We start from the raw sequence: 12,699 nt of genomic DNA, 5'->3' as shown, positions 1-12,699 counted from the left end.
CCCAAACCGCTGCGCAGAAGTCAACCAAACTTCACCCAATAGTGTATTGTATCACAATCTAGTAGTTACATTTGAAAATTTTGTTCTAGGACATTTTGTTTGAACGCAATCATCAAACTTAATTAAAAAAGTCATTTAAGCCTTTTCACAGTGAGATCTATGCGATATGGCCGAGAAATGTAATTTTGATGTTAACTCCCAAACCGCTGCGCAGAAGTCAACCAAACTTCACCCAATAGTGTATTGTATCACAATCTAGTAGTTACATTTGAAAATTTTGTTCTAGGAAATTTTGTTTGAGCGCAATCATCAAACTTAATTAAAAAAGTCATTTAAGCCTTTTCACAGTGAGATCTATGCGATATGGCCGAGAAATGTAATTTTGATGTTAACTCCCAAACCGCTGCGCAGAAGTCAACCAAACTTCACCCAATAGTGTATTGTATCACATTCTAGTAGTTACATTTGAAAATTTCGTTCTAGGACATTTGGTTTGAGCGCAATCCTCAAACTTAGGTCAAAAAAGCCATTTAAGCCTTTTCACAGTGAGATCTATGCGATATGGCCGAGAAATGTAATTTTGATGTTAACTCCCAAACCGCTGCGCAGAAGTCAACCAAACTTCACCCAATAGTGTATTGTATCACAATCTAGTAGTTACATTTGAAAATTTTGTTCTAGGAAATTTTGTTTGAGCGCAATCATCAAACTTAATTAAAAAAGTCATTTAAGCCTTTTCACAGTGAGATCTATGCGATATGGCCGAGAAATGTAATTTTGATGTTAACTCCCAAACCGCTGCGCAGAAGTCAACCAAACTTCACCCATTAGTGTATTGTATCACAATCTAGTAGTTACATTTGGAAATTTGGTTCTAGGAAATTTTGTTTGAGCGCAATCATCAAACTTAATTAAAAAAGTCATTTAAGCCTTTTCACAGTGAGATCTATGCGATATGGCCGAGAAATGTAATTTTGATGTTAACTCCCAAACCGCTGCGCAGAAGTCAACCAAACTTCACCCAATAGTGTATTGTATCACATTCTAGTAGTTACATTTGAAAATTTCGTTCTAGGACATTTGGTTTGAGCGCAATCCTCAAACTTAGGTCAAAAAAGCCATTTAAGCCTTTTCACAGTGAGATCTATGCGATATGGCCGAGAAATGTAATTTTGATGTTAACTCCCAAACCGCTGCGCAGAAGTCAACCAAACTTCACCCAATAGTGTATTGTATCACAATCTAGTAGTTACATTTAAAAATTTTGTTCTAGGACATTTTGTTTGAACGCAATCATCAAACTTAATTAAAAAAGTCATTTAAGCCTTTTCACAGTGAGATCTATGCGATATGGCCGAGAAATGTAATTTTGATGTTAACTCCCAAACCGCTGCGCAGAAGTCAACCAAACTTCACCCATTAGTGTATTGTATCACAATCTAGTAGTTACATGTGGAAATTTGGTTCTAGGACATTTGATTTGAGCGCAATCCTCAAACTTAGGTCAAAAAAGCCATTTAAGCCTTTTCACAGTGAGATCTATGCGATATGGCCGAGAAATGTAATTTTGATGTTAACTCCCAAACCGCTGCGCAGAAGTCAACCAAACTTCACCCAATAGTGTATTGTATCACAATCTAGTAGTTACATTTAAAAATTTTGTTCTAGGACATTTTGTTTGAACGCAATCATCAAACTTAATTAAAAAAGTCATTTAAGCCTTTTCACAGTGAGATCTATGCGATATGGCCGAGAAATGTAATTTTGATGTTAACTCCCAAACCGCTGCGCAGAAGTCAACCAAACTTCACCCAATAGTGTATTGTATCACAATCTAGTAGTTACATTTGAAAATTTTGTTCTAGGAAATTCTGTTTGAGCGCAATCATCAAACTTAATTAAAAAAGTCATTTAAACCTTTTCACAGTGAGATCTATGCGATATGGCCGAGAAATGTAATTTTGATGTTAACTCCCAAACCGCTGCGCAGAAGTCAACCAAACTTCACCCATTAGTGTATTTTATCACAGTCTAGTAGTTACATGTGGAAATTTGGTTCTAGGACATTTGATTTGAGCGCAATCCTCAAACTTAGGTCAAAAAAGCCATTTAAGCCTTTTCACAGTGAGATCTATGCGATATGGCCGAGAAATGTAATTTTGATGTTCACTCCCAAACCGCTGCGCAGAAGTCAACCAAACTTCACCCAATAGTGTATTGTATCACAATCTAGTAGTTACATTTGAAAATTTTGTTCCAGGAAATTTTGTTTGAGCGCAATCATCAAACTTAATTAAAAAAGTCATTTAAGCCTTTTCACAGTGAGATCTATGCGATATGGCCGAGAAATGTAATTTTGATGTTAACTCCCAAACCGCTGCGCAGAAGTCAACCAAACTTCACCCATTAGTGTATTTTATCACAATCTAGTAGTTACATGTGGAAATTTGGTTCTAGGACATTTGATTTGAGCGCAATCCTCAAACTTAGGTCAAAAAAGCCATTTAAGCCTTTTCACAGTGAGATCTATGCGATATGGCCGAGAAATGTAATTTTGATGTTAACTCCCAAACCGCTGCGCAGAAGTCAACCAAACTTCACCCAATAGTGTATTGTATCACATTCTAGTAGTTACATTTGAAAATTTCGTTCTAGGACATTTGGTTTGAGCGCAATCCTCAAACTTAGGTCAAAAAAGCCATTTAAGCCTTTTCACAGATCTATGCGATATGGCCGAGAAATGTAATTTTGATGTTAACTCCCAAACCGCTGCGCAGAAGTCAACCAAACTTCACCCAATAGTGTATTGTATCACAATCTAGTAGTTACATTTGAAAATTTTGTTCTAGGAAATTTTGTTTGAACGCAATCATCAAACTTAATTAAAAAAGTCATTTAAGCCTTTTCACAGTGAGATCTATGCGATATGGCCGAGAAATGTAATTTTGATGTTAACTCCCAAACCGCTGCGCAGAAGTCAACCAAACTTCACCCATTAGTGTATTGTATCATAATCTAGTAATTACATGTGGAAATTTGGTTCTAGGACATTTGATTTGAGCGCAATCCTCAAACTTAGGTCAAAAAAGCCATTTAAGCCTTTTCACAGTGAGATCTATGCGATATGGCCGAGAAATGTAATTTTGATGTTAACTCCCAAACCGCTGAGCAGAAGTCAACCAAACTTCACCCAATAGTGTATTGTATCACAATCTAGTAGTTACATTTAAAATTTTTGTTCTAGGACATTTTGTTTGAACGCAATCATCAAACTTAATTAAAAAAGTCATTTAAGCCTTTTCACAGTGAGATCTATGCGATATGGCCGAGAAATGTAATTTTGATGTTAACTCCCAAACCGCTGCGCAGAAGTCAACCAAACTTCACCCATTAGTGTATTGTATCACAATCTAGTAGTTACATGTGGAAATTTGGTTATAGGACATTTGATTTGAGCGCAATCCTCAAACTTAGGTCAAAAAAGCCATTTAAGCCTTTTCACAGTGAGATCTATGCGATATGGCCGAGAAATGTAATTTTGATGTTAACTCCCAAACCGCTGCGCAGAAGTCAACCAAACTTCACCCAATAGTGTATTGTATCACAATCTAGTAGTTACATTTGAAAATTTTGTTCTAGGAAATTTTGTTTGAGCGCAATCATCAAACTTAATTAAAAAAGTCATTTAAGCCTTTTCACAGTGAGATCTATGCGATATGGCCGAGAAATGTAATTTTGATGTTAACTCCCAAACCGCTGCGCAGAAGTCAACCAAACTTCACCCATTAGTGTATTTTATCACAATCTAGTAGTTACATGTGGAAATTTGGTTCTAGGACATTTGATTTGAGCGCAATCCTCAAACTTAGGTCAAAAAAGCCATTTAAGCCTTTTCACAGTGAGATCTATGCGATATGGCCGAGAAATGTAATTTTGATGTTAACTCCCAAACCGCTGCGCAGAAGTCAACCAAACATCACCCAATAGTGTATTGTATCACATTCTAGTAGTTACATTTGAAAATTTCGTTCTAGGACATTTGGTTTGAGCGCAATCCTCAAACTTAGGTCAAAAAAGCCATTTAAGCCTTTTCACAGTGAGATCTATGCGATATGGCCGAGAAATGTAATTTTGATGTTAACTCCCAAACCGCTGCGCAGAAGTCAACCAAACTTCACCCAATAGTGTATTGTATCACAATCTAGTAGTTACATTTGAAAATTTTGTTCTAGGAAATTTTGTTTGAGCGCAATCATCAAACTTAATTAAAAAAGTCATTTAAGCCTTTTCACAGTGAGATCTATGCGATATGGCCGAGAAATGTAATTTTGATGTTAACTCCCAAACCGCTGCGCAGAAGTCAACCAAACTTCACCCATTAGTGTATTTTATCACAATCTAGTAGTTACATGTGGAAATTTGGTTCTAGGACATTTGATTTGAGCGCAATCCTCAAACTTAGGTCAAAAAAGCCATTTAAGCCTTTTCACAGTGAGATCTATGCGATATGGCCGAGAAATGTAATTTTGATGTTAACTCCCAAACCGCTGCGCAGAAGTCAACCAAACTTCACCCAATAGTGTATTGTATCACATTCTAGTAGTTACATTTGAAAATTTCGTTCTAGGACATTTGGTTTGAGCGCAATCCTCAAACTTAGGTCAAAAAAGCCATTTAAGCCTTTTCACAGTGAGATCTATGCGATATGGCCGAGAAATGTAATTTTGATGTTAACTCCCAAACCGCTGCGCAGAAGTCAACCAAACTTCACCCAATAGTGTATTGTATCACAATCTAGTAGTTACATTTGAAAATTTTGTTCTAGGACATTTTGTTTGAACGCAATCATCAAACTTAATTAAAAAAGTCATTTAAGCCTTTTCACAGTGAGATCTATGCGATATGGCCGAGAAATGTAAATTTGATGTTAACTCCCAAACCGCTGCGCAGAAGTCAACCAAACTTCACCCAATAGTGTATTGTATCACAATCTAGTAGTTACATTTGAAAATTTTGTTCTAGGACATTTTGTTTGAGCGCAATCCTCAAACTTAGGTCAAAAAAGCCATTTAAGCCTTTTCACAGTGAGATCTATGCGATATGGCCGAGAAATGTAATTTTGATGTTAACTCCCAAACCGCTGCGCAGAAGTCAACCAAACTTCACCCAATAGTGTATTGTATCACAATCTAGTAGTTACATTTGAAAATTTTGTTCTAGGACATTTTGTTTGAACGCAATCATCAAACTTAATTAAAAAAGTCATTTAAGCCTTTTCACAGTGAGATCTATGCGATATGGCCGAGAAATGTAATTTTGATGTTAACTCCCAAACCGCTGCGCAGAAGTCAACCAAACTTCACCCAATAGTGTATTGTATCACAATCTAGTAGTTACATTTGAAAATTTTGTTCTAGGAAATTTTGTTTGAGCGCAATCATCAAACTTAATTAAAAAAGTCATTTAAGCCTTTTCACAGTGAGATCTATGCGATATGGCCGAGAAATGTAATTTTGATGTTAACTCACAAACCGCTGCGCAGAAGTCAACCAAACTTCACCCATTAGTGTATTTTATCACAATCTAGTAGTTACATGTGGAAATTTGGTTCTAGGACATTTGATTTGAGCGCAATCCTCAAACTTAGGTCAAAAAAGCCATTTAAGCCTTTTCACAGTGAGATCTATGCGATATGGCCGAGAAATGTAATTTTGATGTTAACTCCCAAACCGCTGCGCAGAAGTCAACCAAACTTCACCGAATAGTGTATTGTATCACAATCTAGTAGTTACATTTAAAAATTTTGTTCTAGGACATTTTGTTTGAACGCAATCATCAAACTTAATTAAAAAAGTCATTTAAGCCTTTTCACAGTGAGATCTATGCGATATGGCCGAGAAATGTAATTTTGATGTTAACTCCCAAACCGCTGCGCAGAAGTCAACCAAACTTCACCCAATAGTGTATTGTATCACAATCTAGTAGTTACATTTGAAAATTTTGTTCTAGGAAATTTTGTTTGAGCGCAATCATCAAACTTAATTAAAAAAGTCATTTAAGCCTTTTCACAGTGAGATCTATGCGATATGGCCGAGAAATGTAATTTTGATGTTAACTCCCAAACCGCTGCGCAGAAGTCAACCAAACTTCACCCATTAGTGTATTTTATCACAATCTAGTAGTTACATGTGGAAATTTGGTTCTAGGACATTTGATTTGAGCGCAATCCTCAAACTTAGGTCAAAAAAGCCATTTAAGCCTTTTCACAGTGAGATCTATGCGATATGGCCGAGAAATGTAATTTTGATGTTCACTCCCAAACCGCTGCGCAGAAGTCAACCAAACTTCACCCAATAGTGTATTGTATCACAATCTAGTAGTTACATTTGAAAATTTTGTTCTAGGAAATTTTGTTTGAGCGCAATCATCAAACTTAATTAAAAAAGTCATTTAAGCCTTTTCACAGTGAGATCTATGCGATATGGCCGAGAAATGTAATTTTGATGTTAACTCCCAAACCGCTGCGCAGAAGTAAACCAAACTTCACCCATTAGTGTATTTTATCACAATCTAGTAGTTACATGTGGAAATTTGGTTCTAGGACATTTGATTTGAGCGCAATCCTCAAACTTAGGTCAAAAAAGCCATTTAAGCCTTTTCACAGTGAGATCTATGCGATATGGCCGAGAAATGTAATTTTGATGTTAACTCCCAAACCGCTGCGCAGAAGTCAACCAAACTTCACCCAATAGTGTATTGTATCACAATCTAGTAGTTACATTTGAAAATTTTGTTCTAGGAAATTTTGTTTGAGCGCAATCATCAAACTTAATTAAAAAAGTCATTTAAGCCTTTTCACAGTGAGATCTATGCGATATGGCCGAGAAATGTAATTTTGATGTTAACTCCCAAACCGCTGCGCAGAAGTCAACCAAACTTCACCCATTAGTGTATTTTATCACAATCTAGTAGTTACATGTGGAAATTTGGTTCTAGGACATTTGATTTGAGCGCAATCCTCAAACTTAGGTCAAAAAAGCCATTTAAGCCTTTTCACAGTGAGATCTATGCGATATGGCCGAGAAATGTAATTTTGATGTTCACTCCCAAACCGCTGCGCAGAAGTCAACCAAACTTCACCCAATAGTGTATTGTATCACAATCTAGTAGTTACATTTGAAAATTTTGTTCTAGGAAATTTTGTTTGAGCGCAATCATCAAACTTAATTAAAAAAGTCATTTAAGCCTTTTCACAGTGAGATCTATGCGATATGGCCGAGAAATGTAATTTTGATGTTAACTCCCAAACCGCTGCGCAGAAGTCAACCAAACTTCACCCATTAGTGTATTTTATCACAATCTAGTAGTTACATGTGGAAATTTGGTTCTAGGACATTTGATTTGAGCGCAATCCTCAAACTTAGGTCAAAAAAGCCATTTAAGCCTTTTCACAGTGAGATCTATGCGATATGGCCGAGAAATGTAATTTTGATGTTAACTCCCAAACCGCTGCGCAGAAGTCAACCAAACTTCACCCAATAGTGTATTGTATCACATTCTAGTAGTTACATTTGAAAATTTCGTTCTAGGACATTTGGTTTGAGCGCAATCCTCAAACTTAGGTCAAAAAAGCCATTTAAGCCTTTTCACAGTGAGATCTATGCGATATGGCCGAGAAATGTAATTTTGATGTTAACTCCCAAACCGCTGCGCAGAAGTCAACCAAACTTCACCCAATAGTGTATTATATCACAATCTAGTAGTTACATTTGAAAATTTTGTTCTAGGAAATTTTGTTTGAGCGCAATCATCAAACTTAATTAAAAAAGTCATTTAAGCCTTTTCACAGTGAGATCTATGCGATATGGCCGAGAAATGTAATTTTGATGTTAACTCCCAAACCGCTGCGCAGAAGTCAACCAAACTTCACCCATTAGTGTATTGTATCACAATCTAGTAGTTACATTTGGAAATTTGGTTCTAGGAAATTTTGTTTGAGCGCAATCATCAAACTTAATTAAAAAAGTCATTTAAGCCTTTTCACAGTGAGATCTATGCGATATGGCCGAGAAATGTAATTTTGATGTTAACTCCCAAACCGCTGCGCAGAAGTCAACCAAACTTCACCCAATAGTGTATTGTATCACATTCTAGTAGTTACATTTGAAAATTTCGTTCTAGGACATTTGGTTTGAGCGCAATCCTCAAACTTAGGTCAAAAAAGCCATTTAAGCCTTTTCACAGTTAGATCTATGCGATATGGCCGAGAAATGTAATTTTGATGTTAACTCTCAAACCGCTGCGCAGAAGTCAACCAAACTTCACCCAATAGTGTATTGTATCACAATCTAGTAGTTACATTTGAAAATTTTGTTCTAGGACATTTTGTTTGAACGCAATCATCAAACTTAATTAAAAAAGTCATTTAAGCCTTTTCACAGTGAGATCTATGCGATATGGCCGAGAAATGTAATTTTGATGTTAACTCCCAAACCGCTGCGCAGAAGTCAACCAAACTTCACCCAATAGTGTATTGTATCACAATCTAGTAGTTACATTTGAAAATTTTGTTCTAGAAAATTTTGTTTGAGCGCAATCATCAAACTTAATTAAAAAAGTCATTTAAGCCTTTTCACAGTGAGATCTATGCGATATGGCCGAGAAATGTAATTTTGATGTTAACTCCCAAACCGCTGCGCAGAAGTCAACCAAACTTCACCCATTAGTGTATTTTATCACAATCTAGTAGTTACATGTGGAAATTTGGTTCTAGGACATTTGATTTGAGCGCAATCCTCAAACTTAGGTCAAAAAAGCCATTTAAGCCTTTTCACAGTGAGATCTATGCGATATGGCCGAGAAATGTAATTTTGATGTTAACTCCCAAACCGCTGCGCAGAAGTCAACCAAACTTCACCCAATAGTGTATTGTATCACAATCTAGTAGTTACATTTAAAAATTTTGTTCTAGGACATTTTGTTTGAACGCAATCATCAAACTTAATTAAAAAAGTCATTTAAGCCTTTTCACAGTGAGATCTATGCGATATGGCCGAGAAATGTAATTTTGATGTTAACTCCCAAACCGCTGCGCAGAAGTCAACCAAACTTCACCCAATAGTGTATTGTATCACAATCTAGTAGTTACATTTGAAAATTTTGTTCTAGGAAATTTTGTTTGAGCGCAATCATCAAACTTAATTAAAAAAGTCATTTAAGCCTTTTCACAGTGAGATCTATGCGATATGGCCGAGAAATGTAATTTTGATGTTAACTCCCAAACCGCTGCGCAGAAGTCAACCAAACTTCACCCATTAGTGTATTTTATCACAGTCTAGTAGTTACATGTGGAAATTTGGTTCTAGGACATTTGAGTTGAGCGCAATCCTCAAACTTAGGTCAAAAAAGCCATTTAAGCCTTTTCACAGTGAGATCTATGCGATATGGCCGAGAAATGTAATTTTGATGTTCACTCCCAAACCGCTGCGCAGAAGTCAACCAAACTTCACCCAATAGTGTATTGTATCACAATCTAGTAGTTACATTTGAAAATTTTGTTCCAGGAAATTTTGTTTGAGCGCAATCATCAAACTTAATTAAAAAAGTCATTTAAGCCTTTTCACAGTGAGATCTATGCGATATGGCCGAGAAATGTAATTTTGATGTTAACTCCCAAACCGCTGCGCAGAAGTCAACCAAACTTCACCCATTAGTGTATTTTATCACAATCTAGTAGTTACATGTGGAAATTTGGTTCTAGGACATTTGATTTGAGCGCAATCCTCAAACTTAGGTCAAAAAAGCCATTTAAGCCTTTTCACAGTGAGATCTATGCGATATGGCCGAGAAATGTAATTTTGATGTTAACTCCCAAACCGCTGCGCAGAAGTCAACCAAACTTCACCCAATAGTGTATTGTATCACATTCTAGTAGTTACATTTCAAATTTCGTTCTAGGACATTTGGTTTTAGCGCAATCCTCAAACTTAGGTCAAAAAAGCCATTTAAGCCTTTTCACAGTGAGATCTATGCGATATGGCCGAGAAATGTAATTTTGATGTTAACTCCCAAACCGCTGCGCAGAAGTCAACCAAACTTCACCCAATAGTGTATTGTATCACAATCTAGTAGTTACATTTGAAAATTTTGTTCTAGGAAATTTTGTTTGAGCGCAATCATCAAACTTAATTAAAAAAGTCATTTAAGCCTTTTCACAGTGAGATCTATGCGATATGGCCGAGAAATGTAATTTTGATGTTAACTCCCAAACCGCTGCGCAGAAGTCAACCAAACTTCACCCATTAGTGTATTGTATCACAATCTAGTAGTTACATTTGGAAATTTGGTTCTAGGAAATTTTGTTTGAGCGCAATCATCAAACTTAATTAAAAAAGTCATTTAAGCCTTTTCACAGTGAGATCTATGCGATATGGCCGAGAAATGTAATTTTGATGTTAACTCCCAAACCGCTGCGCAGAAGTCAACCAAACTTCACCCAATAGTGTATTGTATCACATTCTAGTAGTTACATTTGAAAATTTCGTTCTAGGACATTTGGTTTGAGCGCAATCCTCAAACTTAGGTCAAAAAAGCCATTTAAGCCTTTTCACAGTGAGATCTATGCGATATGGCCGAGAAATGTAATTTTGATGTTAACTCTCAAACCGCTGCGCAGAAGTCAACCAAACTTCACCCAATAGTGTATTGTATCACAATCTAGTAGTTACATTTGAAAATTTTGTTCTAGGACATTTTGTTTGAACGCAATCATCAAACTTAATTAAAAAAGTCATTTAAGCCTTTTCACAGTGAGATCTATGCGATATGGCCGAGAAATGTAATTTTGATGTTAACTCCCAAACCGCTGCGCAGAAGTCAACCAAACTTCACCCAATAGTGTATTGTATCACAATCTAGTAGTTACATTTGAAAATTTTGTTCTAGAAAATTTTGTTTGAGCGCAATCATCAAACTTAATTAAAAAAGTCATTTAAGCCTTTTCACAGTGAGATCTATGCGATATGGCCGAGAAATGTAATTTTGATGTTAACTCCCAAACCGCTGCGCAGAAGTCAACCAAACTTCACCCATTAGTGTATTTTATCACAATCTAGTAGTTACATGTGGAAATTTGGTTCTAGGACATTTGATTTGAGCGCAATCCTCAAACTTAGGTCAAAAAAGCCATTTAAGCCTTTTCACAGTGAGATCTATGCGATATGGCCGAGAAATGTAATTTTGATGTTAACTCCCAAACCGCTGCGCAGAAGTCAACCAAACTTCACCCAATAGTGTATTGTATCACAATCTAGTAGTTACATTTGAAAATTTTGTTCTAGGAAATTTTGTTTGAGCGCAATCATCAAACTTAATTAAAAAAGTCATTTAAGCCTTTTCACAGTGAGATCTATGCGATATGGCCGAGAAATGTAATTTTGATGTTAACTCCCAAACCGCTGCGCAGAAGTCAACCAAACTTCACCCATTAGTGTATTTTATCACAATCTAGTAGTTACATGTGGAAATTTGGTTCTAGGACATTTGATTTGAGCGCAATCCTCAAACTTAGGTCAAAAAACCCATTTAAGCCTTTTCACAGTGAGATCTATGCGATATGGCCGAGAAATGTAATTTTGATGTTAACTCCCAAACCGCTGCGTAGAAGTCAACCAAACTTCACCCAATAGTGTATTGTATCACATTCTAGTAGTTACATTTGAAAATTTCGTTCTAGGACATTTGGTTTGAGCGCAATCCTCAAACTTAGGTCAAAAAAGCCATTTAAGCCTTTTCACAGTGAGATCTATGCGATATGGCCGAGAAATGTAATTTTGATGTTAACTCCCAAACCGCTGCGCAGAAGTCAACCAAACTTCACCCAATAGTGTATTGTATCACAATCTAGTAGTTACATTTGAAAATTTTGTTCTAGGACATTTTGTTTGAACGCAATCATCAAACTTAATTAAAAAAGTCATTTAAGCCTTTTCACAGTGAGATCTATGCGATATGGCCGAGAAATGTAATTTTGATGTTAACTCCCAAACCGCTGCGCAGAAGTCAACCAAACTTCACCCAATAGTGTATTGTATCACAATCTAGTAGTTACATTTGAAAATTTTGTTCTAGGACATTTTGTTTGAGCGCAATCCTCAAACTTAGGTCAAAAAAGCCATTTAAGCCTTTTCACAGTGAGATCTATGCGATATGGCCGAGAAATGTAATTTTGATGTTAACTCCCAAACCGCTGCGCAGAAGTCAACCAAACTTCACCCAATAGTGTATTGTATCACAATCTAGTAGTTACATTTGAAAATTTTGTTCTAGGACATTTTGTTTGAACGCAATCATCAAACTTAATTAAAAAAGTCATTTAAGCCTTTTCACAGTGAGATCTATGCGATATGGCCGAGAAATGTAATTTTGATGTTAACTCCCAAACCGCTGCGCAGAAGTCAACCAAACTTCACCCAATAGTGTATTGTATCACAATCTAGTAGTTACATTTGAAAATTTTGTTCTAGGAAATTTTGTTTGAGCGCAATCATCAAACTTAATTAAAAAAGTCATTTAAGCCTTTTCACAGTGAGATCTATGCGATATGGCCGAGAAATGTAATTTTGATGTTAACTCCCAAACCGCTGCGCAGAAGTCAACCAAACTTCACCCATTAGTGTATTGTATCATAATCTAGTAATT

This window comes from Corythoichthys intestinalis, chromosome 19 (genome assembly GCF_030265065.1).
Source record: "Corythoichthys intestinalis isolate RoL2023-P3 chromosome 19, ASM3026506v1, whole genome shotgun sequence".
Taxonomy (NCBI): Eukaryota; Metazoa; Chordata; class Actinopteri; order Syngnathiformes; family Syngnathidae; genus Corythoichthys; species Corythoichthys intestinalis.
Note: the sequence above shows the minus strand (reverse complement) of the source record.